Consider the following 25,818-nt stretch of genomic DNA (forward strand, 5'->3'; position numbering starts at 1 on the left):
CTTGCCCGGAGTTTGTTATTATTATTATTTTTTTTTACCCCCCAATTTCATGGTATCCAATTGGTAGGTACAGTCTTGTCCTATCACTGCAACTCCCGCACGGACTCGGGAGAAGCGAAGGTCGAGAGCCGTGCGTCCTCTGAAACACAATCCAACCAAGCCACATTGCTTCTTGACACAATGCCCATTTAACCCAGAAGTCAGCCACACCCATGTGTCGGAGGAAACACAGTACATCTGCCAACCGTGTCAGCATGCACTTGCGGCCGAGATGGGACCAGGACAACCCTACCGGCCAAACCCTCCCCTAACCCGGACGATGCTGGGCCAATTGTGCGCCGCCCCATGGGTCTCGTGGTCGGCTGCGACAGAGCCTGGACTCGAACCAAGAATCTCTAGTGGCACAGCGATGCAGTGCCTTAGGGCCTCCCGAGTGACACAGTAATCACAAAAAAAATCTACATTTAATGGGAAATTCCAGTGAAGACCACGTACCATATCACTCCCTCCCCAAGTCATACATAGCTTCATTACCAAAAGCTCCAAACAAAGGTCAGCCTACATGCTGAGTTGACTCATAAAAATATGACTCAGAGTTCACTCAGTTAACTGAAGGACGGGTCAGACACTACCACACCGGTGTTGGAGCTGTGATGAAAAGTTAAGCGCCAGAATGTAGGTATAATCTCCCTCAGTTTTTTATGCTACCAAATTTTCCCAAAACTCTTAAAGAAATGCTCTGAATTAGGATTCAAATATGTCTGCAGAAATAATTGGGCGTCAGCTATGACATGACACCATGACTTTAAAAAAAATATAGGTTTTGGTTATTGAATGGCGCTGGAAGGGATGGCTACTGTTTTATGGGCTTCTAACCAATTGTGCTATTTTATGTTTTTCCTCATTGTTTGTAACTTATTTTGCACATAATGTTGATGCTACAGTCTCTTATGACCGAAAAGAGCTTCTGGATATCTGAACTGCGATTACTCACCTCAAACTGGACAAAGATTTTATCTTTAATGAGTCGGACACGAAGGATATGTTGCTCCCAGACAAGGCCCAAATCTCCGTAATTCGCATGAAGAAAATAAGGAAATACAGGAGGCGGAGAGTAGGGTGCTTGTGAGAATTTGTTGCCTCTACAATCTGTTCAATTAGCCAACGTGCAATCACTGGAGAATAAACTGGATGATCTCCATTTGAGATTATCCTACCAACTGGACATTAACAACTGTAATAACTTATGTTTCACAGAGTCGTGGCTGAACAACGACACAGATAATATACAGTTGGCTGGGTTTTCTGTGCATTAGCACGACAGAAGTTTACATACACTAAGTTGACCGTGCCTTTAAACAGCTTGGAAAATTCCAGAAAATTATGTCATGGCTTTAGAAGCTTCTGATGGGCTATTGACATCATTTAAGTCAATTGGAGGTGTACCTGTGGATGAATTTCAAGGCCTACCTTCAAACTCAATGCCTCTTGCTTGACATCATGGGAAAATCAAATCAGCCAAGACCTCAGAAAAACAATTGAAGACCTCCACAAGTCTAGTTCATCCTTGGGAGCAATTTCCAAATGCCTGAAGGTACCACGTTCATCTGTACAAACAATAGTATGCAAGTATAAACACCATGGGACCACGCAGCCATCACACAGCTCAGGAAGGAGACTCGTTCGGTCTCCTAGTGATGAACGTACTTTGGTGTGAAAAGTGCAAATCAATCCCAGAACAACAGCAAAGGACCTTGTGAATATGCTGGAGGACACAGGTACAAAAGAAATCTATATCCACAGTAAAACGAGTCCTATATCGACATAACCTGAAAGGCCGCTCAGCAAGGAACAAGCCACTGCTCCAAAACCGCCATAAAAAAAAACAGACTACGATTTGCAACTGCACATGGGGACAAATTCATACTTTTTGGAGAAATGTCCTCTGGTCGGAGGACAAAAATATAACTTTTTTGCCATAATGACCATCGTTATGTTTGGAGGAAAAAGGGGGAGGCTTGCAAGCCGAAGAACACCATTCCAACTGTGAAGCACGAGGGTGGCAGCATCATTTTGTGGGGGTGCTTTGCTGCAGGAGGGACTGGTGCACTTCACAAAATAGATGGCATCATGAGGAGGAAAATGATGTGAATATATTGAAGCAACATCTCAAGACATCAGTCAGCAAGTTAACGCTTGGTCGCAAATGGGTCTTCCAAATGGACAATGACCCCAAGCATACTTCCAAAGTTGTGGCAAAATGGCTTAAAGATACCAAAGTCAAGGTATTGGAGTGGCCATCACAAGCCCTAACCTCAATCATATGGAAAATGTGTGGGCAGAACTGAAAAAGCCTGTGGGAGCAAGGAGGACTACAAACCTGACTGTTACACCAGCTCTGTCAGGAGGAATGGGCCAAAATTCGCCCAACTTATTGTGGGAAGCTAGTGGAAGGCTACCTGAAACGATTGACTAAAGTTAAACACTTTAAAGGCAATGCTACCAAATACTAATTGTGTATGTAAACTTATGACCCACTGGGAATGCGATGAAAGAAATACAAGCTGAAATACATAATTCTCTCTACTTTTATTCTGACATTTCACATTCTTAAAATAAAGTGGTGATCCTAACTGACCTAAAACTGATTTTTTCTAGGATTAAATGTCAGGAATTGTGAAACTGAGTTTAAATGTTTTTGGCTAAGATGTATGCAAACTTCTGACTTCAACTAATATATACATACATACACACGCATACACACACGGTATACCGTAATGTTGGAGCTAGAAACATAAGCACTTCACTGAACCTGTGATAAAATATGAAATGGGTAAAACAATGTTGTGGACAGTAAAATGACCAGAATTCAATGACTATGTATATAGGGCCTCTAAGGTACAGGGTAGAGTAGCCAGCTAGTAACAATGCAGGATACCTAACAACAGCTAGTAACATGTGCACGCCGAGGAGCTTGAAGCTATCACCCTCTCCAGTCGATGTAGATGGGGGGTGTGATCTTGCTGCGGTCTTCTGAAGTCCACAATTTGCTCCTTTGTTTTGTTGATGTTGTGGGAGAGGTTATTTGCCTGGTATTACTCCTCAAGGGCCATCACCACCTCCCTGTAGGATGTCTCGTCGTTGTTGGTAATCAGGCTTACCACTGTTGTCGCGTCAGCAAACTTGATGATTGATTTAGAGACGTGTGTGGCTACGCCCTCATGGGTGAACAGGGAGTACAGGAGGGGGTTAAGCACCCAACCTTGTGGGAACCCCCATGTTGAGGATCAGCGTGGCGGAGGTGTTGCCTTCACCACCTGGGGTTGGCCTGTCAGGAAGTCCAAGACCCAATTGCACAGGGTAGGGTTCAGACCCAGGGCCCCAAGCTTAGTGATGCGCTTGGATAGCATTATGGTGTTGAAGGCTGAACTGTAGTCAATGAAAAGCATACTTACATAAGTATTCCTCTTGTCCAGACGAGATAGGGCAGTGTGCATTGCGATGGTGATTGCAACATGCGTGAATCTGTTGGGGTGGTATGCAAATTCATATGGGTCTAGGGTGTTTGGTACGGTGGACGTGATATAATCCTTAAATAGCCTCACAAAGCACTTCACGATGACAGGAGTGTTATGGGGCGATAGTCATTTAGTTAAATTACCTTTGCTTTCTTGGGTATAAGTGGGCTCAACAGACTGGGATAGGGAGAGACTGAATATGTCCGTAAACCTGCTCTGAGGACGCGGCTTGGGATGCTGTCTGGGCCGGCAGCCTCGCGAGGGTTAACATGTTTAAATGTTTTACTCGCGTCGGCCACGGAGAATGAGAGCTCACAGTCCTCGTAATCGGCAGAGGGCCGTGCCAGCAGGTCTTGTGTTTTCCTCAAAGCAGACTAAGGTGGCGTTTAACCTTGTCCGGCGTTGTCTGCGCTTTGGCTGGCTTTCCCTTTATAGTTTGTGATTTGTCCCTGTACTGTCGTTTTGCCTCTGATTGCCTTCCGGGGGGCAAAGCTGGTCTGTTTGCACACGTCCATGTTCCCAGCCAGTGATGGCAACTTAGCAATTTTGTTGCTAGATTTAGCAACTTTTCAGACTACTCTGGCAACTTTTTTTTCCAAACAGCACCTAGCAACAAATGTAGCTACTTTTACACATTTATTTGGAACTTTTACCACCTTTAAAAAGTGACTCAAATGCTAAAATGTACGCATTTTCCGTCTAAATGACACAAAACCGATTTTCTCTTGTCACACACTCAGTCACAACACAGCATTTTCCTTAGATGTCCTTTATTAAGTCCCCAGCTACAATAAATGTGGCCTTAGGACATGCGGTTTACAGTTTGCCGAGTCCAGGGGGGCACCTCACATATTCCTGCTAATGGATCCTTTTACATGGAAATGCCGAACTGTGAAATGTAATGTTGATTACAGAATAGGAATTGCCCATGGCTTTGCAGCATGAAAGCCACTGATTTGTTTATGAAAAGGTTGCGCTCTAGAAGTTATGGCTCTCTTGAAAAACCAAACAAAGTCAAACTTAAAGACAATGCAAACATGCAAATTTGTTTCTGGGCTGAGTTGAAGCAAGTTGCAACCAAGTCCGTGTGGGGTTAGGTTGGTATCAATTAGCGCTACAAGGAGATGGTGTCTTACAAGTTAGCGAATCGTCTCACCCTACTCTTTATCAAGTGCACTAAGTAGGGAATAGGGTGCCATTTGGAATGCTACCCTAGATGTTTCTCACTCTCATTAACAGAACTGGGAGAGAGGCTAACCATGTCACCACGTGGTAAGTTCAGATCCATCACACGAGACAAAGCAGTGCTAGGCCAACAGAGGAGGGAAATGAGAGAGGGATAAGGAGGATGGAGCCGCATGGTTAACACAGTAACATATTGCAACCTTGGATGGGAATACATAATGGCAAGCAACAACTAATTTACAAAGCCACTACAAGAGACCATATGATAAGTGTGTAACACATTGATTTAGACTACATATAGAATCCTTCAAATGCTTACTGTACATCAGTAGTCTTAGGTTATAGCACCGCGGTTGTTGACATCAGTCTAAATTAGCATTATTTATAAATGATCCAGATGTGCTTCAGTCCTCCAAAAGATTACACAACAATTAAGCCCATTGAAATAGACTCAATAGCTCCAAAACCTGGTCAACGCATAATGGAGTCGATCACGTCAATGGGTTCTATTGTGAAAACTGTGTAGGCCTTTCAGTGTCTGTCCTCAGATTGACTGTTTGGTAATGCTCCTACTAAACACCCTTCCCTTTACTGTGGAATGTTTCGTCATCGGTCTCTTCCTCTCCCATAATATATCACCATAACAACCATGCACGTTCCGAAGTGGAAACAAGCGCAAGCCAAACGGCACTGACTATATCTTGCGTGTCAAGCTTTAACCAAATTATATAAAAGTCCACAGATGGGCACATTCATAGTGTACAGTGTGTGTGGGTTTTAGACATGTGGTCAGTCCTTGTTTCAAGTCAAGGGATTGCCACCCACAGTCCTTTTGGTTGCACCAACAGCAAGGGTGTGAAACAGCAGGGAGATGGTGCCAATGATGTGTGTGTCTGTCTGTCTGTGTGGTCAGTCTGGGTGTTTAATGGCAGAGGAATAGGAAAGTGTTGTTGCAGTGAAACCCTTCAGTGATTGTCCACAGTGTGGGTGGCCCTGGGTGTTATTTAACACTCCCACAGACTGGCAGACAGCTTAGTGTTTCTCTTAGCTGAAAAGCTGTTGGAAAGCGACTCAATATCAAAGTCAATCTACACTTCATTTCAGCTATAGTGGAACTGACATCAACTACACAGGAGCAAGACTGAGTTGTAAAAAGATGTGGACATGCCTTTGGCCAAACAAATGTGATTACAGTCAAAAAAAGACTCAATTGTGTAAGATAAGAGGTTGTCTGGTTAATCGTTGTGGCTTGTTTTGGTCGTTTTCGGGGTCATGATGGTTTGTGGGGACATGAATACTTCTGAGGACTGCAAGTGGGTCAATATCCAGGGTTTGCTCATAGAGACCTGTAGAGCCGATGGCAATTTGAATCACACCACATTCCCACTTGAATTTTTTTTTTCTTCATAATTAATCAACTCTGCAAAAAAAAGAAACGTCCTCTCACTGTCGGCTGCCTTTATTTTAAGAAAACTTAACATGTTTGTATTAACATATTTTAACATATTTGTATGAACATAACAAGATTCAAAGACCGAGACATACACTGAAAAAAAGTTCCACAGACACGTGACTAACAGGAATTGAATAATTTGTCCCTGAGCAAAGGGGGGTCAAAATCAAAAGTAACAGTCAGTATCTTGTGTGGCCACCAGCTGCATTAAGTACTACAGTGCATCTCCTCCTCATGGAATGCACCAGATTTGACAGTTCTTGCTGTGAGATGTTACCCCACTCTTCCACCAAGGCACCTGCAAGTTCCCATACATTTCTGGGGGGAATGGCCCTAGCCCTCACCCTCCGATTCAACAGGTCCCGACGTGCTCAATGGGAATGAGATGCGGGCTCTTCGCTGGTCATGGCAGAACACTGACATTACTGTCTTGCAGGAAATCACACACAGAACAAGCAGTATGGCTGGTAGCATTGTCATGCTGGAGGGTCATGTCAGGATGAGCCTGCAGGAAGGGTACCACATGAGGGAGGAGGATGTCTTCCCTGTAAAGCACAGCGTTGAGATTGCCTACAATGACAACAAGCTCAGTCCGATGATGCTGTGACACACCGCCCCAGACCATGACTGACCCTCCACCTCCAAATTGATCCAGCTCCAGAGTACAGGCCTCGGTGTAACGCTCATTCCTTCGACGATGAACGCAAATCCGACCATCACCCCTGGTGAGACAAAACCACGACTTGTCTGTGCAGAGCATTTTTTGCCAGGCCTGTCTGGTCCAGCGACGGTGGGTTTGTGCCCATAGACAAAGTTGTTGCCGGTGATATCTGGTGAGGACCTGCCTTACAACAGGCCTACAAGCCCTCAGTCCAGCCTCTGTCAGCCTATTGCGGACAGTCTGAGCACTGACGAAGGGATTGTGCGTTCCTGATGTAACTCGGTCAGTTGTTGTTGCCATCCTGTACCTGTCCCGCAGGTGTGATGTTCAGATGTATCGATCCTGTGCAGGTGTTGTTACACGTGGTCTGCCACTGCGAGGACAATAAGGTGTCCGTTCTGTTTCCCTGTAGCGCGGTCTTAGGAATCTCACAGTATGGACATGGCAATTTATTGCCCTGACCACATCTGCAGTCCTCATGCCTCCTTGCAGCATGCCTAACACGCTGACCAGACCGGACACGTCGAGGGTGCGAGCGTCGCAAAATAAATGTAGAAATCCATGTTATTCAATTATTGCACTCACACTGCTCGCACGCGCCAACAACCATCTGCGATGAGAAGGGCTAAAATATAAGTAATTCCTATTTCTGACGCAGATTGCGCTGAAAGTCCGGCCTCTCCCATCTCCTCATTGGTTTATAGAAGTAGGTACCCATGTGCCATTTCCTCATTGGTTATACCTACGTGTATACCTAATAATGTTTTGCCGGTTGTCGTGGTAAAAGTGTAGATGCCAATCACCATATAAGTTCAAAGATGAAAAAGCCTGGAAGGAGGAGAGATGACTAGAAACGATTCGGTTGGCCGTTTTATGTGTGGATTAATTGTCAGAATAGAAGACCTTGTGCATTTCAGGTAAAATAACAACTCAATGTTTATATCCCAGGACAAATGAGCTAGCAACAGCAAGCTAGCTAAATATTACAAATTAGCTAGCAAGTGCAAGCTAACTAGCTAAATTGCCATACATGTTTAATGCTTTTCGACCTGTTACCAAATTAATGTCATTAGTTCAGAGTTTGTTTTGATATTTTAACCTGCATGTCGTGATCGAGTTTGGTGTGGGGGGACAAAATAAATGTATGCACAATGGCGCACGTACACAGCCGGTTTGGGATCCATGTAAGGCACGTTCACTCAGATGAACAGGGACCGGGTGTTTTTCAGAGTCAGTAGAAAGGCCTCTTTAGTGTCCTAAGTTTTCATAACTGTGACCTTAATTGCCTACCGTCTGTAAACTGTTAGTTTCTTAACAACCGTTCCACAGGTGCATGTTCATTAATTGTTTATGGTTCATTGAACAAGCATGGGAAACAGTATTTAAACCCTTTACAATGAAGATCTGTGAAGTTATTTGGATTTTTACAAATTATCTCCGATAGACAGGGTCCTGAAAAAGGGATGTTTCTTTTTTTGCTGAGTTTATCTTGAAATTCATAACACAAACTGCCTCTGCAGCTAATGTTTTTTTTTTTTTTTTTTTTTGCATAGGCAAATTTATTTTTGCAACACACTCACTCATCACAAATTGTTATAAAGCTAGTTACAGTGCCTCCTAAAGACATGTCAATCATTGGGGAACTAGGGTAGGCTATTAGCTGATCATTGATGTAAATCTGCTAGTTATCTAGCTCAATTTTTTTTTACTGATTGTGATTTCTCTTAAATAATAACTTCATAATATAGCCTAACATCAAAAACTTAACTCATGACACAGTATATGGCTGGCTGGCTAGTGGCTTGTGTGGATATTGTAGTATTTGTTGGTTAGCTAGAGTCTAGACTACCTGTGTTCAGTGCTTAAATGTGTAAATCGAGGTGCCGGAACAAAATGTGAGCATGAGAGGATGACCCAGGGAGCTCTGAGGTACCGGAACACATGATTTATAATCTTGTTCATTGCATGCATATAATCACTTTTGTGTAGTGGCATAGAGCAGTAGAGTGGAGAAGGTTACAGAGGTTGCACACATGGGGACCATTTTTTAGGGTCATGTAATTGTAATTCATTTTACATGACTCGAGACTTTGGCAGAATCCTTTTTTAATACAGCACAAATGTTTTGAAATTACAGTTCACTTTGACACTGAATCTGAGATTTTTAAAAACGACCTTGTCTGGAATCCATCAATAACCTGGGCCTCGGTGTGCCGCGACACACACACTGTACAATATGAGGAGGAAATTACAGTCCAAAAAAAGGCTTTCCAGTTTCACTGACTCACCCAATCATGAGCAGCTCAATTGCTGGCGATGGCCAATTGTACCAAAAGCCTAACTCTATAGTTTTACTTTGTAAAACAATGTTCGCTCAATAGGCTTATTCGGTGCTAAACTATTTTGGTAGCCTACACCAGACCGATTCGAGTAGAAGCCCTTTGCTTTACAAACTGTGTCTTCCAACGATTATATTATTAATTTTGAAAAAGGCCTGTTTTGTCTGCATGCTGTTCACTGCAGATTTCCCGACGGTAGCCTATTCCTTGTTATTGGGCTACACAAAATCCACAGCTAGGCTATTTTTTAAAGCTCAATGTTCAACACCATAGCACCCTCAAAGCTCATCAATAAACTAAGGATCTTGGGACTAAACACCTTCTGCAACTGGATCCTGGACTTCCTAACGGGCCGCCTCCAGGTAGTAAGGGTAGGTAACAACACATCTGCCACGCTGATCCTCAACACAGGAGCCCCTCAGAGGTGCGTGCTCAGCCCCCTCTTCACTCATGACTGCATGGCTAGGCACGAGTCCAACACCATCATTAAGTTTGCCGATGACACAACAGTGGTAGGCCTGATCACCGACGACGACGAGCCAGCCTACAGGGAGGAGGTCAGAGACCTGGCCGTGTGGTGCCAGGACAACAACCTCTCCCTCAACATGGAGATGATTGTGGACAACAAGAAAAAGAGGAACGAGCATGCCCCCATTCTCATCTACAGGGCTGCAGTGGAGCAGGTTGAGAGTTTCAAGTTCCTTGGTGTCCACATCACCAACAAACTAACATGGTCCAAGCACACCAAGACAGTCATGAAGAGGGCACAAAACCTAGGAGACTGAAAATATTTGGCATGGGTCCTCAGAAAAGGTTCTACAGCTGCACCATCGAGAGCATCCTGACAGGTTGCATCACTGCCTGGTATGGCAACTGCTTGGTCTCCGACTGCAAGGCACTACAGAGGACAGTGCGAAAGGCCCAGTACATCACTTGGGCCAAGCTCCCTGCCACCCAAGACCTCTATACCAGGCGGTGTCAGAGGAAGGCCCTAAAAATGGTCAAAGACTCCAGCCACCCTAGTCATAGACTGGTCTCTGCTACTGCACGGCAAGCAGTACCGGAGCAAAGTCTAGGTCCAAGAGGCTTCTAAACAGCTCCTACCCCGAAGCCATAAGACTCCTGAACACCTATTCAAATGTCTCTTTACACCGCTGCTACCATCTGTTATCATCATCGATGCATGGTCACTTTAATAACTCTACCTACATGTACATACTACCTCAACTAACCGGTGCCCCCGCACATTGACTCTGTATAGGTAACCCACTGTATATTGTCATTTTACTGCTGCTCTTTAATTATTTATTATTATTTTATTAATTACTTATTATATATTTTTTAACTGCATTGTTGGTTAGGGGCTCGTAAAGTAAGCATTTCACTTTAAACTTTGAACCTGTTGTATTCAGCATTTCACGGTAAGGTTGAATTTGGCGCATGTGACTAATAAAATTTGATTTTGAAATTATAGACCTACTAATGGTGCAGAAAGCTATTCTGGATTATTTTATTATTTTCGGAACAGACAGCAATCATTTTATAACTTGGCCAAATTTCCTCTGACCAGTGTCGTGTTCTTTTGCCCAGTTTAATCTTTTATTTTTATCGGCCAGTCTGAGAGATGGCTTTTTCTTTGCAACTCTGTCTAGAAGGTCAGCATCCCGGAGTCGCCTCTTCACTGTTGACTTTGAGACTGGTGTTTTGCAGGTACTATTTAATTGAGCTGCCAGTTGAAGACTTGAGGCGTCCGTTTCTCAAACTATACACTCTAATGTACTTGTCCTCTTGCTCAGTTGTGCACCGGTGCCTCCCACTCTTTCTATTCTGGTTAGAGCCAGTTTGCGCTGTTCTGTGAAGGGAGTAGTACACAGCGTTGTACCAGATCTTCAGTTTCTTGGCAATTTCTCACATGGAATAGCCTTCATTTCTCAGAACAGGAATAGACTGATGCGTTTCAGAAAAAAAGGTATTTGTTTCTGGCCATTTCGAGCATGTAATCGAACCCACAAAAAATGCTGATGCTCCAGATACACAACTAGTCTAAAGGCCAGTTCTATTGCTTCTTTAATCAGAACAACAGCTTCAGCTGTCCTAACATCATTTCAAAAGGGTTTTCTAATGATGAGTTGGCCTTTAAAATGATAAACTTGGATGAGCTAACACAATGTGCCATTGGAACACAGGAGTGATGGTTGCTGATAATGGGCCTCTGTACGCCTATATAGATTAATCCATTAAAAAAAAGCTGCCGTTTCCAGCTACAATAGTCATTTACAACATTAACAATGTCTACACTGTATATATGATGAATTTGATGATATTTTAATGGAGACATTGTTTTGCTTTTCTTTCAAAAACAAAGATATTTCTAAGTGAACCCAAACTTTTGAACGGTAGTGTAGTTAGTGGTATAAGTGTCTTGGCAATCAGGATCGATAATAAACAGCAGGGCTGTATGTGAAGAGTGTGAGTTGGTGTGGCATCAATATGCATGTGTGTGTATAGCATGTGTGTGTATAGGAGTGTAATTTGTGAGTAGAGTCCAGTGAGTGTGCAAGAGACTCAGTGCAAGAGACTCAGTGCAAGAGAGTCAGTGGAAGTTTTTTAATAGACGTGTCTTTGGGCACTCTTTAATTCACGCTCCAATTCTCTGCTGTGACAAATCACACAGTTAATTACACAATCAATCAAAAATCTATCTATAAAGCAATGGTTCCCATGCAGTGACTGGTCAGATAATATTCCAGCCAGCATCAGAGTAGCTACCAGCCCCTTCATGACTCATCATTCCTCAACAAGGACAAGTGATGCCATCATTTGAAAAATTATCCAGGTTTACCTCTCCATAGTGACACCTTCCATTCATCAAGCCAGACCAGAGATGGCCTCACTCAAATGGCTGGCTGGTATCTGTGCACTGTTTTAGGGCATGACACGCTTTAGGAATGCAAGCCCTGACCTCTTCATTCTAATCCGACATTAAAAGCAAACTCCTGAAACATAATTGACCACAAACCTGCATAGAAATAACTGAAAATCAAGTATCTAGTGGATCGGTACAGTAAAATTGCACCATCACAAAAAATAAGTTTGCGCTTCATTTCGTGACTGCTCAGCTGTGCTTGGTGGCGCTCGAACAAAGCCAAGAGAGACTACCAACTCAAGATAATACCAATCCATGGGATTTAATTCAACCGGATGCTGAAAAACCCTAACAAATGAATCATCTCCCCCGATACGGCCGGCTTTCAGCTATAATCTTGCTCCAGGCAACATTCTCTCCCTCCCTGCCTTTTGGAGCGTAGACAGTTCCAATCTCCTGAGAAAATCCCTTTATCATACCAGGAGTTCTCAGTGCAGGTTCAATCAATTGTATGTTAGAGTTGAGAGAGGACCCAGCAATGGTCGCTAAAATAAAATAAAACCATTAGTTGCTTTGGATAAAAGTGTCTGCTAAATGGCACATAATATTATGATATATATTACGTTGCATCCAAGATTTTTTTTAAAATCATAATAATGCATATACTGGTTCCAAAAGGTGCTGAACACAAAGTGCAGTAAAAATCTTGAAAATATGAACTATCCCCACTCAAACATATTTTTTTACTTCCCTTAAAAAGCAGACCTTAAAAATGTATTTGGGTCATCAGCAATCATGTTCATTATTCAAATGAGCAACCATGTTCTACTATTTAATCAACAAAAGCACAACAAGGGTGTCGTTGTGTGTTCATATGTAATCGTGTGTAGTCACCAAAACACAGAGCAACACCGTGACTAAGACATACCCGCTGCTCCCGAACGTGAACAAGCGCCTCGTTAACTTGCCAGTCAGCGTGTTCAAAGCCCTACATCCTGTCTAATAACAGAGCACCCCTAGTGTCGAAAGTCCCCTTGCAACTTCACGCACACACTTCATACACAAGACCGAATGTGTCAGTGACGCTGCACACTCCCCTGTCTCCGTCACTCCCTCCCCCTCTCGCGCAGTCTTTATCCGTCTGTCTGTTTCTGTCTATCAGTCGGTCTGTGTCTATATCGGTCCATCAGTTTGTCTGCCGCTTAACTCGTTATGCCAAAACCCACTGGCAAAGCGAGCTGCCACCAGCAACAGTTGCCTAAAGCATGCATAGAGAGGAACATTTTAGATTTAAAAAAAAAACAAATAGGAGAGCCCAACTTACGGAGCGATTCTGTGAATCCGATCGGAGCCTGGGCAGGGGGAAGAGCCACATGACAAATGCATTCAAACGAGGAGCGAGCTGGCGAAGGAGGGATAACGCGTGAGAGAGCAAAACAGGGGGATAGAGAGAGAGAGTGCAGGGGATAAAGTGAGGGAGAGCGAGCCAAAGAGAAAGGAAAAGGGAGTGAGAGGGAGAGAGAGAGCGCTGGACTTGGCCTCTCCCCTCACTCTTTAGCGGCACCCATACAGGCTCAGCCCCCTGTCTGTCTGTCTGTCTGTCACCCGATCCGCCACATCAATAATGTAGTCACGGCTAAGAGCCCATTACAGACAGACTCCACATAGAGAAGAACAGGAGTACGTACGTACACAGAGAGAGACCGAGGGGGGCGCCAAGGAAGGTGATTGCTTGACAAAAAAAAGGCAAAGGAGAATATGAATTGGGGATAAAGAGAGGAGTGTCAGAGAGAGGGGGGAAGTAACAACAAAAAGGGGCGTCAAATCAAGAGGGAGTCAGGAAAACGAGAAAACGGCAGATTCCAAAGAGCGAACGATCTGACCCGCAGGGAGCGTGACTTCCCAGGGAGGCATATCATCTTATCCATGCCTCCTAATCAAGCACTTTCCACTGCTTAGTGTGAGCTAGGTTGCCATGTTCGCAGTTTTCCAGGCAATGTTGCTACATTGAAAACGGTGTCGGGGGTGTTTGGGCTACTTCTAAATTGCACCGCGCCCGCCATGGGAATTTCTTAAAAATATATATTTCACAGTGACCTGCTGCTGACTATGAGGCAGCCTGTTTCTGAGTGTGTCAGTGAGTGGTAGCGAAGGGGTGTGTTTGTTCAGATGAGCGGAATCACGTGAGGAGCGAGAGCAGTACGCGCACACGTCGTGACAACTTTTTTTTAATCAAGTTGTAGGTAGGCTATATTAATTGTCATTATGGGGACACCTATTTCCAACCCCTTTTCCATAAAACATATTAACACGCTAGAACTGATGTTCATCAAAAAATCACAAATCACAGGAAAACGACTTTAGGTGCTCTTTAGACCATTGGATAAATTTGCTCAGAGGTGGTTTAAACTGCATTATAATGTTGACTTTGCCTAGGAAAAACTATATCACGCAAAGTGTTTTACATGCTGACCACATCGCTCTGTCGCAAAATAAATGTACACATACATGTTATTTAATCATTGCACCCACACTGCTCTCCCACGCCAATGAGCATCTGCGTAGCCAGACACTAAAATAGAACTTGGTTCTATTTATGAAGCTTCATGCGCTGCAAGTCCCACCTCTCCCATCTCTTCATTGGTTTTTAGGAGCATATACCCACGTTGGTGATTGAAAGATGAACTGAAGTTCACACTCCAGTCCAGTTGGTGGTGGTAATGCACCTTAAAGTTGGTTGCCAACTGCTATATATAGTCCAAAGAAGAAGCCTGAAGGAGGAGAGATTACTAGAAACAAACTCGGTTGACCCTTTTATCTGTGGATTAACTGTCAGAGTAGAGGACCCTTTGCATTTCAGGTAAAATTACAACCCAATGTTTAAAACCCAGGACAAATTAGTTAGCAACAGCAAGCTAGCTAGATAAATTGCCATAAATGTTTAAAGCTTTTCGACCTGTCCCCAAATGAATGTAGTTGGTTCAGAGTTCCTTTTGATATTTCAACCTGCTTGCCCTGATGGCGTCTGGTGTGGATGGACAAATTCAACATGAGCGGTCTGGTCAGCATGTTTACGCATGCTCAGTTTTTGGGTGTTGAGCGCTGCGAGAGTGGACATTTGAAATGGAAGTTATGGAACTCCCTCGCGTGCTTCTGTTATCGGGAAAAGTCGATAATGAAACTGACAAATTTGCATCTGTTGGCCATCAATTAGCCTGTTAATTTCTATTCCTATGTAGGCTATTTTAGGCAACACTTTTATACAATAAATACACTACATTACCAAAAGTATGTGGACATCTGCTAGTGGAACATCTCTTTCCAAAATCATGGGCATTCATATGAAGTTAGTCCCCCCCTTTACAGCCTCCACTCTGTTCATCATATTATTTTTCCTATCAGGTTACAATTTTCTAACTTTTCTGGTTTACTGAAGTCATCTTCATGCTATTACACATGTAGCCAAGCTCCCTTCCAAGTCTCAATCAAAAAGTGTCCTGATTGGCTAGGTAGGTGTGAGAGCAGTACCACAGGGAACAGAGCTGGGAAGGAACAAGCCAGCTGTGGGTTTTCCAAAAATGGAATCCAAGAAATGTATCCAATCTGTTTGCGTTGTCGACGTTTAAATGGAAATGCATGGACCCATTCCAACATGAGCTATGAGGAAAACAATGTTGCCTGCCATGCTTATGAACTGTGACCACCATATTTGATACATAGTTCTTGAACATACTTCTCCGTAAGCGTCACATGTACAGAAATGGCAGACAATACTTTTTACTAGCTAGCATCGCTCAAACATAGCAACAATTAAGTAAGCTCGTTCTGTTTGGCTTCCACAGCTACTGTAACATTTCCTGGTTGCCTCCCTAATTACAGTACGCACACGCTCTGTTTTATAGAGTCAATGTTTGGCTACAAGACTTTAGTCGTAAAGAGTTCTCAGACTGCAATATGCCCACTTCATTTGACTTTGTGTTTACCGGCCACATGAATTTGAATAAGTCCCCCTGTGAAATAGTCCTCCTCTTGCAAATGTTTTGTTTTATACTGTCAAGCATTATGGGACACTGTGTGTGTGCATGCGTATATGTGCACCAACCCTATGAACAATAATCTAGCATCTCTTTACAGTGTTTAGTGTTAATGGCAAAGCACTACCTTGATTGGACAACATCAACCTCCTCATTGACCAACAATGGACCAAGAAGAGATGTATGATGCAGATCATGGCCAAATGTGCTCAATAAGGAAGGCCAGGGTCCAGTTTCAGAGTGACAGCATGACACCTCCTCTGAGGGGAAGTAGGCCCAAGGGCTTACAAGGACAACCTTTAGGGATGTAATGATTAACCGATATGCATTGTTCCCCGGTTCAAATGTTTAAAAGCTGCAAGGTGTAACTTTTAGGGCGACTCGACAAAATGCAAATAGAAACGTGAGTTTCTAAATGTGAGTTTCTCATTGAAAGCAAGTGTAAGAAGCAGTAGATCTGTTCTATGTGCACTTTCTATGCTTCACATTAAGTTGTTTTTGCATCTTTTACTTTCGGTTTTGTACACCAGCTTCAAAAATACAAAATGTTTGGTTATTTAAAATATATTTCACAGCGGTTTAGATGATACAATGATTCTCTACAATATACATGTAATGGCGCCGGAGGGGACGGCTGACGTTTTATGGGCTGTTAACCAACCATGCTATTTTGTTATTTTTTTCAGGTTGTTTGTAACTTATTTTGTACATAATGTTGCTGCTACCGTCTCTTATGACCGAAAATAGCTTTCTGGACATCAGAACAGTGATTACCCACCTTGAACTGGACAAATCATTTTTCTTTAATGAGAGGGATTTACTCCAGACCCCCGAACAGGCCCTCATCCCCATCATTCACAAGAGAAAAATACGGAGATATTGCGGAAGGAGATTGGGGTGCCTTGTATGGATCTGGCGACGAGTGGCTAATCTGCCTTTGGTATCGGTAGTATTGGCCATCATACAATCGCTGGATAATAAAGTGGACAAACTACAAGCACATATGTATATCCTACCAACGGGACATTAAAAACTGTAATATATTTTGTTTCACCGAGTCGTGGCTGAGCGACTACATGAATAACATACATTGTGTAACCTGCCAGTTGTATCGGCAGGATAGAACAGCAGCCTCTGGTAGGACAAGGGGTGATGGTATATGTATATTTGCAAACAGCTGGTGCACGATATCTAAGGAAGTCTTAAGGTTTAGCTCGTCTGAGGTAGAGTATCTCATGATAAGCTGTAGACCACACTATTTACCAAGAAAAAATGTGTAGTCTATTTACCACCACAAACCGATACTGGCACTAAGACACACTCAATGGGCTGTATACGGCCATAAGCTGACTGTAAAACACTCATCCAGAGGTGGCGCTCCTAGTGGGCGGGAATTTAATGCAGGGAAACTGAAATCTAATTTCTACCAGCATGTTAAATGTGCGACCAGAGGGAAAAAAAACTCTAGACCACCTATTACTCCTCCAATGGCATTGAGGAGTACACCACATCAGTCACTGGCTTCGTCAATAAGTGCATTGACGATGTTGTCCCAACAGTGACTGTACATACATACCCCAACCAGAAGCCATGGATTACAGACAACATCCGCAATGAGCTAAAGGGTAGAGCTGCCGCTTTCAAGGAGCGGGATTCTAACCCGGAAAGAAATCCCGCTATGCCCTCCGATGAACCATCAAACAGGCAAAGCATCAATACAGGACTAAGATTGAATCATACTACACGAGGTCCGACTCTCATCAGATGTGGCAGGGCTTGCAAACTATTACAGACCCACTTCAGGGCAAATAGCACTGAAACATGCATGAGAGCATAGAGCTGATCTGGACAACTGTGTGATCACTCTCTCCATAGCCGACGTGAGTAAGACCTTTAAACACATCAACATTCACAAGGCCGCAGGGCCAGACGGATTACCAGGACGTGTACTCCGAGCATGCGCTGACCAACTGGCAAGTGTCTTCACTGACATTTTCAACCTCTCCCTGTCTGAGTGTGTAATACCTACATGTTTCAAGCAGACCACCATAGTCCCTATGCCCGAGAATACTAATGTAATCTGCCTAAATGACTACCGACCCGTAGCACTCACGTCTGTAGCCATGAAGTGCTTTGAAAGGCTTGTCATGGCTCACATTGACACCATTATCCCGGAAACCCTTGACCCACTCCAATTTGCACACTGCTCCAACAGATCCACAGATGATGCAATCTCTATTGCACTCCACACTGCCCTTTCACATCTGGACAAAAGGAACACCTATGTGACGATGCTATTTATTGACACTACAGCTCAGCGTTCAACACCATAGTGCCTTCCAAGCTCATCACTAAGCTAAGGACCCTGGGACTAAACACCTCCCTCTGCAACTGGATCCTGGACTTCCTGACGGGCCACCCCCCAGGTGGTAAGGGTAGGTAACAACATATCTGCCATGCTGATCCGCAACACTGGGGCCCCCTCAGGGGTGCGTGCTCAGTCCCCTCCTGTACTCCCTGTTCATTCATGACTGCATGGCCAGGCACGACTCCAACACCATCATTAAGTTTGCCGATGACACAACAGTAATAGGCCTGATCACCGACAACAACGAGACAGCTTATAGGGAGGAGGTCAGAGACTTGGTCGTGTGGTGCCAGGACAACAAGCTCTCCCTCAACATGATCAAGACAAAGGAGATGATTGTGAACTACAGGAAAAGGAGGACCGAGCACGCCCCCATTCTCATTTATGGGGCTGTAGTGGAACAGGTTGAGAGTTTCAAGTTCCTTGGTGTCCACATCACCAACAAACTAACATGGTCCAAGACAGTTGTGAAGAGGGCACAACAAAACCTATTCACCCGCAGGAGACTGAAAAGGTTTGGCATGGGTCCCCAGATCCTCAAAATGTTCTACAGCTGCACCATCGAGGGCATGCCTGGTATGGCAACTGCTCGGCCTCCGACCGCAAGGCACTACAGAGAGAGTGCGTACGGCCCAATACATCACTGGGGCCAAGCTCCCTGCTATCCAGGACCTCTATACCAGGCGGTGGCAGAGGAAGGCCTGAAAAATTGTCAAAGACTCCAGCCACCCCAGTCATAGACTGTTCTCTCTGCTACCCGCACGGCAAGCGGTAGCGGAGATCCAAATATAGGTCCAAGAGGCTTCTAAACAGCTTCTACCCCCAAGCCATAAGACTCCTGAACATCTAATCAAATGGCTACCCAGACTATTTGCATTGCCCCCTCCAACGCTGCTGCTACTCTCTGTTATTATCTATGCATAGCCACTTTAATAACTCTACCTACATGTACATACTTCGACTAACCGGTGCCCCCACACATTGACTCTGTATCGGTACACCCTGTATATAGCTTCGCTATTGTTATTTTACTGCTGCTTTTGAATTATGTTACTTTTTTTTATTATTGTATTTTTCTTAACTGCATTGTTGGTTAAGGGCTTGTAAGCATTTCACGTCTAAACCTATTGTATTTGGCGCATGTGACAAAAAATGTGATTTAATACATTTCCTTTAGAAACTATTCATACCCCGTATTCCACATTTGTGTTACATTCTGATTTGAAAATGTATTAAATATATTTTTATCCTCACCCATCTACATAAAATACCCCATAATGATGGAGAATACATGTTTTTTGAAATGTTTGTAAAATCAAATACAGAAATATATCTTATATACAGTATATCACAAAAGTGAGTACACCTCTCACATTTTTTTTAATATTTGAGTATATATTTTCATGTGACAACACTGAAGAAATGACACTTTGCTACAATGTAAAGTTGTGAGTGTACAGCTTGTATAACAGTGTAAATTTGCTGTCCCCTCAAAATAACTCAACACACAGCCATTAATGTCTAAACCGCTGGCAACAAAAGTGAGTACACTCCTAAGTGAAAATGTCCAAATTGGGCCCAATTAGCCATTTTCGCTCCCCGGTGTCATGTGACTCGTTCGTGTTACAAGGTCTCAGGTGCGAATTGGGAGCAGGTGTGTTAAATTTGGTGTCATCGCGCTCACACTCCCTCATACTGACTGGTCACTGGAAGTTCAACATGGCACCTCATGGCAAAGAACTCTCTGAGGATCTGACAAAAATAATTGTTGCTCTACATAAAGATGGCCTGGGCTATAAGAAGATTGCCAAGACCCTGAAACTGAGCTGCAGCACGGTGGCCAAGACCATACAGTGGTTTAACTGGACAGGTTCCACTCCGAACAGGCCTCGCCATGGTCGACCAAAGAAGTTGAGTGCACGTGCTCAGCGTCATATCCAGAGGTTGTCTTTGGGAGATAGACGTATGAGTGCTGCCAGCATTTCTGCAGAGGTTGAAGGGGTGGGGGGGTCAGCCTGTCAGTGCTCAGACCATACGCCGTACACTGCATCAAATTGGTCTGCATGGCTGTCGTCCCAGAAGGAAGCCTCTTCTAAAGATGACGCACAAGAAAGCCCGCAAACAGTTTGCTGAAGACAAGCAGACTAAGGACATGGATTACTGGAACTATGTCCTGTGGTCTGATGAGACCAAGAAACTTATTTGGTTCAGATGGTGTCAAGTGTGTGTGGCGTCAACCAGGTGAGGAGTACAAAGACAAGTGTGTCTTGCCTACAGTCAAGCATGGTGGTGGGAGTGTCATGGTCTGGGGCTGCATGAGTGCTGCCGGCACTGGGGAGCTACAGTTCATTGAGGGAACCATGAATGCCAACATGTACTGTGACATACTGAAGCAGAGCATGATCCCCTCCCTTCAGAGACTGGGCTGCAGGGCAGTATTCCAACATGATAACGACCCCAAACACACCTCCAAGACGACCACTGCCTTGCTAAAGAAGCTGAGGGTAAAGGTGATGGACTGGCCAAGCATGTCTCCAGACCTAAACCCTATTGAGCATCGGTGGGGCATCCTCAAGGTCTCTAACATCCACCAGCTCCTTGATGTCGTCATGGAGGAGTGCAAGAGGACTCCAGTGGCAACCTGTGAAGCTCTGGTGAACTCCATGCCCAAGAGGGTTAAGGCAGTGCTGAAAAATGATGGTGGCCACACAAAATATTGACACTTTGGTCCCAATTTGGACATTTTCACTTAAATCAAATGTATTTGTCACATACACTTAGGGGTGTACTCACTTTTGTTGCCAGCTGTTTAGACACTAATGGCTGTGTGTTGAGTTATTTTGAGGGGACAGCAAATTTACACTGTTATACAAGTGGTACACTCACTACTTTACATTGTAGCAAAGTGTCATTTCTTCAGTGTTGTTACATGAAAAGAAACTCATATTTACAAAAATGTGAGGGGTGCACTCACTTTTGTGATATACTGTAAGTATGCACACCCCTGAGTCTATACTTTGTAGAAACACCTTTGGCAGCGATTACAGCTGTGAGTCTATCTGGGTAATTCTCAAGAGCTTTCCACACCTGGATTGTACAATATTTGACCATTATTTTTTTCAAAATTATTCAAGTTCTGCAAATTGTTTGTTGATCATTGCTACACAAGCATTTTCAGGTCTTGCCATAGATTTTCAAGTATATTTAAGCCAAAACTGTAACTCGGCCACTAAGGAACATTCAGTCTTCTTGGTAAGCAACTCCAGTGTATATTTGTTCTTGTGTTTTAAGTTATTGCCCTGCTGAAAGGTGAATTCATCTGTGTCTAGTGAAAGCAGACAACCAGGTTTTCCTCTAGGATTTTGCTTGTGATTAGTTCCATTATGTTTATTTTCTTACCCTGAAAAACTCCCCAGTCCTTAATGATTACAAGCATACACATAACATAGTGCAGCCAACACTATGCTTGAAAATATGGAGAGTGGTACTCAGTAATGTGTTGTATTCGATTTGCCCCAAACATAAAACTTTGTATTCAGTACAAAAAGTGAATTGCTTTGCAACATTTTTTGCAGTAGTACCTTAGTTCCTGTTGCAAACAGGATTGTTTTTTGATATTGTTATTCTGTACAGGCTTCCTTTTCAATTCGGTTCATATTGTGGAGTAACAACATTGTTGTTGATCCATCCTCAGTTTTCTCCTATCACAGCCATGAAATAACTTCACCATGCTCAAAAATATATGCAGTCTGTTTTTTTATTTTATTTTTTACACATCTACAGTACTAATAGGTGCCCTTCTTTGCAAGGCATTGGAAAACGTCCCTGGTCTTTGTGGTTGAATCTGTGTTTGAAATTCACTGCTGGATTAAGGGACCTTACAGATAATTGTATGTGTGGGGTACAGAGATGAGGTCGTCCTTCAAAAATAATGTTAAACACTATTATTGCACACAGATGAGTCCATGCAACTTATGTGACTTATTTAGGCTTGCCATAAAAGGGGTTGAATAGTTACTCTTTATTTGACATTTATTTGTAAAAATGTTAGAGAACACTATTCCCCTTTAACATTGTGGGGTATTGTGTGTAGGCCAGTGATGAAAAACATCTACATTAAAATTAATTTTAAAATCAGGCTGTAACAAAACATGGAAAAGCTCAGGTACATCCTATTTTGTTACAAACTTCAATTAGGTAAACTATTTGAATTTTAGCAACCGGGAAATGGCAGAGCAATTTCTGCATATTGCACCTTTAAGATGGAAGTGCATATGTTGGAAAACTGATTCAAAGGTTACGAAATGCCGGTTCACAAAGACGTTTAACTTATTCTGAAAATAGCTTTAATCTGACTGAATTGACGGGTCATCTCCTTCAGCCTATCAAACTGTTATTCATGTCTCTGCGTGACATTAGCCTACATGTCAGATAACAACTGTGCACTCATTGCGGGAGATGCAGCTGCTCGCTCGCGCCAACGTGTGGTACGTCAACCTTATCCCTGTTTTAATATAGGTAGGAGTTGCACCTTCAGCATTCAGATGTTTGTAAAATATTAGATCACAGGCTTTATTGAGGGACAACCAATATAATTTACTTGTTGCCAAATGTGTTTTACCAGCTGAGCTGTGTAGGCTACCGGAGTGGACACAACTTACATCTTGCTGATTGCATATCCAACTGCTGATTGGGGCTTTTTGATTGCCAAGTTCACCATACAAATCATTTTTGGTGCTACTGCTTTAAACAGTCAGTGCATTCGGTCATTTTTACATGAACAGGGTAAAGGTGTAATTTCATAACAAGGACAGCAATCATTTTTGTGAGCCACAATGGTCGGAACTGGAGAAAAGAGCAGCTCTCCTCCATGAAGTTACAAATAGTCAAAATCATTCACTTTTTTGACGGTGAAATCCATAGCTGTTACAGTGCATTCGGAAAGTATTCAGACCCTTGAATTTAACATTATTCTTATTCTGAAATGTATTAAATAAATAAAGTCCTCAATCTACACACAGTACCCCATAATGACAAAGCAAAAACATATTTTTGAAAAAAATATATACAAAAAATACATAAATCATAAGTATTCAGACCCTTTGCTATGACACTAAATTGAGCTCAGGTACATCCTGTTTCCATTGATCAAACTTAAGATGTTTCTACAACTTGATTGGAGTCTGCCTTTGGCTAATTCAATTGATTGGAAAGGCACACACCTGTCTATAAGAGGTCCCACAGCTGACAGATCTGGGGAAGGGTACCAAAACATTTCTGCAGCATTGAAGGTCCCCAAGAACTTAAATGGAATAAGTTTGGAAACACCAGAACTCTTCCTAGAGCTGGCCACCCAGCCAAACTGAGCAATCGGGGGAGAAGGGCCTTGGTCAGGCCTTGGTAAATCTGACAAAGCTCCACAGTTCCTCTGTGGAGTTGGGAGAACCTTCAAGAAGGACAACCATCTCTGCAGGACTCCACCAATCAGGCCATTATGGTATAGTGGCCAGACAGCAGCCACTTCTCAGTAAAAGGCATATGACAGCCTGCTTAGACTTTGCCAAAAGGAAACAAAGGGACTCTCAGACCATGAGAAACAAGATTATCTTGTCTGATGAAACCAAGATTGAACCCTTTGGCCTGAATGCTAAGCGTCACATCTGGAGGAAACCTGGCACCATCCCTACAGTGAAGCATGGTGGTGGCAGCATCATGCTGGGAGGATGCTTTTTAGCTCCAGGGGCTGGGAAACTAGTCAGGATCGAGGGAAAGGTGAACGGAGCAAACTACAGAGAAATTCTTGATGAAGACCGCTCTGAATCAGGTTAGGACCTCAGACTGGGGCAAAGGTTCACCTTCCAACAAGACAAAGACCCTAAGCACAAGACAACGCAGGAGTGGCTTCGTGACAAGTCTCTGAATGTCCTTGAGTGGCCCAGCCAAAGTCCGGACTTGAACCTGATCAAACATCCCTGTAGAGACCTGAAAATAGCTGTGTAGCCTGAGAGGTTCTACAGAGAAGAATGGGAGAAACTCCCCAAATACAGGTGTGCCTGTAACGGTTCTCTTGTTGTGAAGTAGAGGCGGACCAAAACGCAGCGTGGTGGTTATTCATTGTATTTTAATGAAGACACTATACATGAATAGGCCCCTGGCTGACTGGCGGCCCCTGGCAGACTGGCGGCCCCTGGCAGACTGGCGGCCCCTGGCAGACTGGCGGCCCCTGGCAGACTGGCGGCACTGGCGGCTCCTTGCAGACGGGCGGCACTGGCGGCTCCTTGCAGACGGGCGGCACTGGCGGCTCCTTGCAGACGGGCGGCACTGGCGACTCCTTGCAGACGGGCGGCACTGGCGGCTCCTTGCAGACGGGCGGCGCTGGGCAGACGGGCGGCACTGGCGGCGCTGGGCAGACGGGCGGCACTGGCGGCGCTGGGCAGACGGGCGGCACTGGCGGCGCTGGGCAGACGGGCGGCACTGGCGGCGCTGGGCAGACGGGCGGCACTGGTCGGCGCTGGGCAGACGGGCGGCACTGGCGGCGCTGGGCAGACGGGCGGCACTGGTCAGACGGGCGGCTCAGGCGGCGCTGGGCAGACGGGCGGCTCAGGCGGCGCTGGGCAAACCGGCGGCTCAGGCGGCGCTGGGCAGACGGGAGGCTCAGGCGGCGCTGGGCAAACTGGTGGCTCAGGCGGCGCTGGACAGACGGGTGGTTCAGGCGACGCTGGAGAGGAAGGAGCACCTGTAGGGATGAGACGGAGAGACAGCCTGGTGCGGGGGGCTGCCACCGGAGGGCTGGTGCGTGGAGGTGGTGACCGTGCAGGCGCACTGGAGCTCTGGAGCACCGAGCCTGCCCAACCTTACCTGATTGAATGGTCCCGGTCGCCCTGCCAGTGCGGCGAGGTGGAATAGCCCGCACTGGGCTATGCAGGCAAACCGGGGACACCGTGCGCAAGGCTGGTGCCATGTAAGCCGGCCCAAGGAGACGCACTGGAGACCAGATGCGTAGAGCCGGCTTCATGGCACTTGGCTCGATGCCCACTCTAGCCCGGCCGATACGCGGAGCTGGAATGTACCGCACCGGGCTGTGCACCCGCACTGGGGACACTGTGCGCTCCACCGCATAACACGGTGCCTGCCCGGTCTCTCTCGCCCCCCGGTAAGCACAGGAAGTTGGCACAGGTCTCCTACCTGGCTTCGCCACACTTCCTGTGTGCCCCCCCCAATAAATTTTTGGGGCTGCCTCTCGGGCTTCCTTGCCAGCCGTGTTCCCTCATAACGCCGGCTCCTCTCTCCGGCTGCCTCTGCTCTCCTAGCTGCCTCCACCTGTTCCCATGGAAGGCGATCCTTTCCCGCCAGGATCTCCTCCCAGGCGTAGCAATCCTTGCCGTCCAATACAT

The 25,818-nt window shown here is 44.7% G+C and overlaps 1 protein-coding gene across 4 annotated transcripts in view; it reads right to left on the bottom strand.

The window, feature by feature from the left end:
* Positions 1-25,818, bottom strand: part of peak1 (pseudopodium-enriched atypical kinase 1) — a 260,615-nt gene that overhangs the window by 126,930 nt on the left and 107,867 nt on the right. The window contains exon 1 of one of the 4 annotated variants that reach the window (XM_021564336.2): positions 13,347-14,117. The exons of 2 other annotated variants lie outside the window; for them this stretch is intronic. The gene's annotated coding sequence lies outside the window, so the exon portion shown is untranslated. Of the gene's footprint in view, positions 1-12,950; positions 13,049-13,346; positions 14,118-25,818 lie in introns of those variants that run through there. One more of the 4 variants, XM_036949931.1, reaches the window with a different exon arrangement.

The sequence above is a fragment of the Oncorhynchus mykiss genome, chromosome 2, assembly GCF_013265735.2.
Source record: "Oncorhynchus mykiss isolate Arlee chromosome 2, USDA_OmykA_1.1, whole genome shotgun sequence".
Lineage (NCBI taxonomy): Eukaryota > Metazoa > Chordata > Actinopteri > Salmoniformes > Salmonidae > Oncorhynchus > Oncorhynchus mykiss.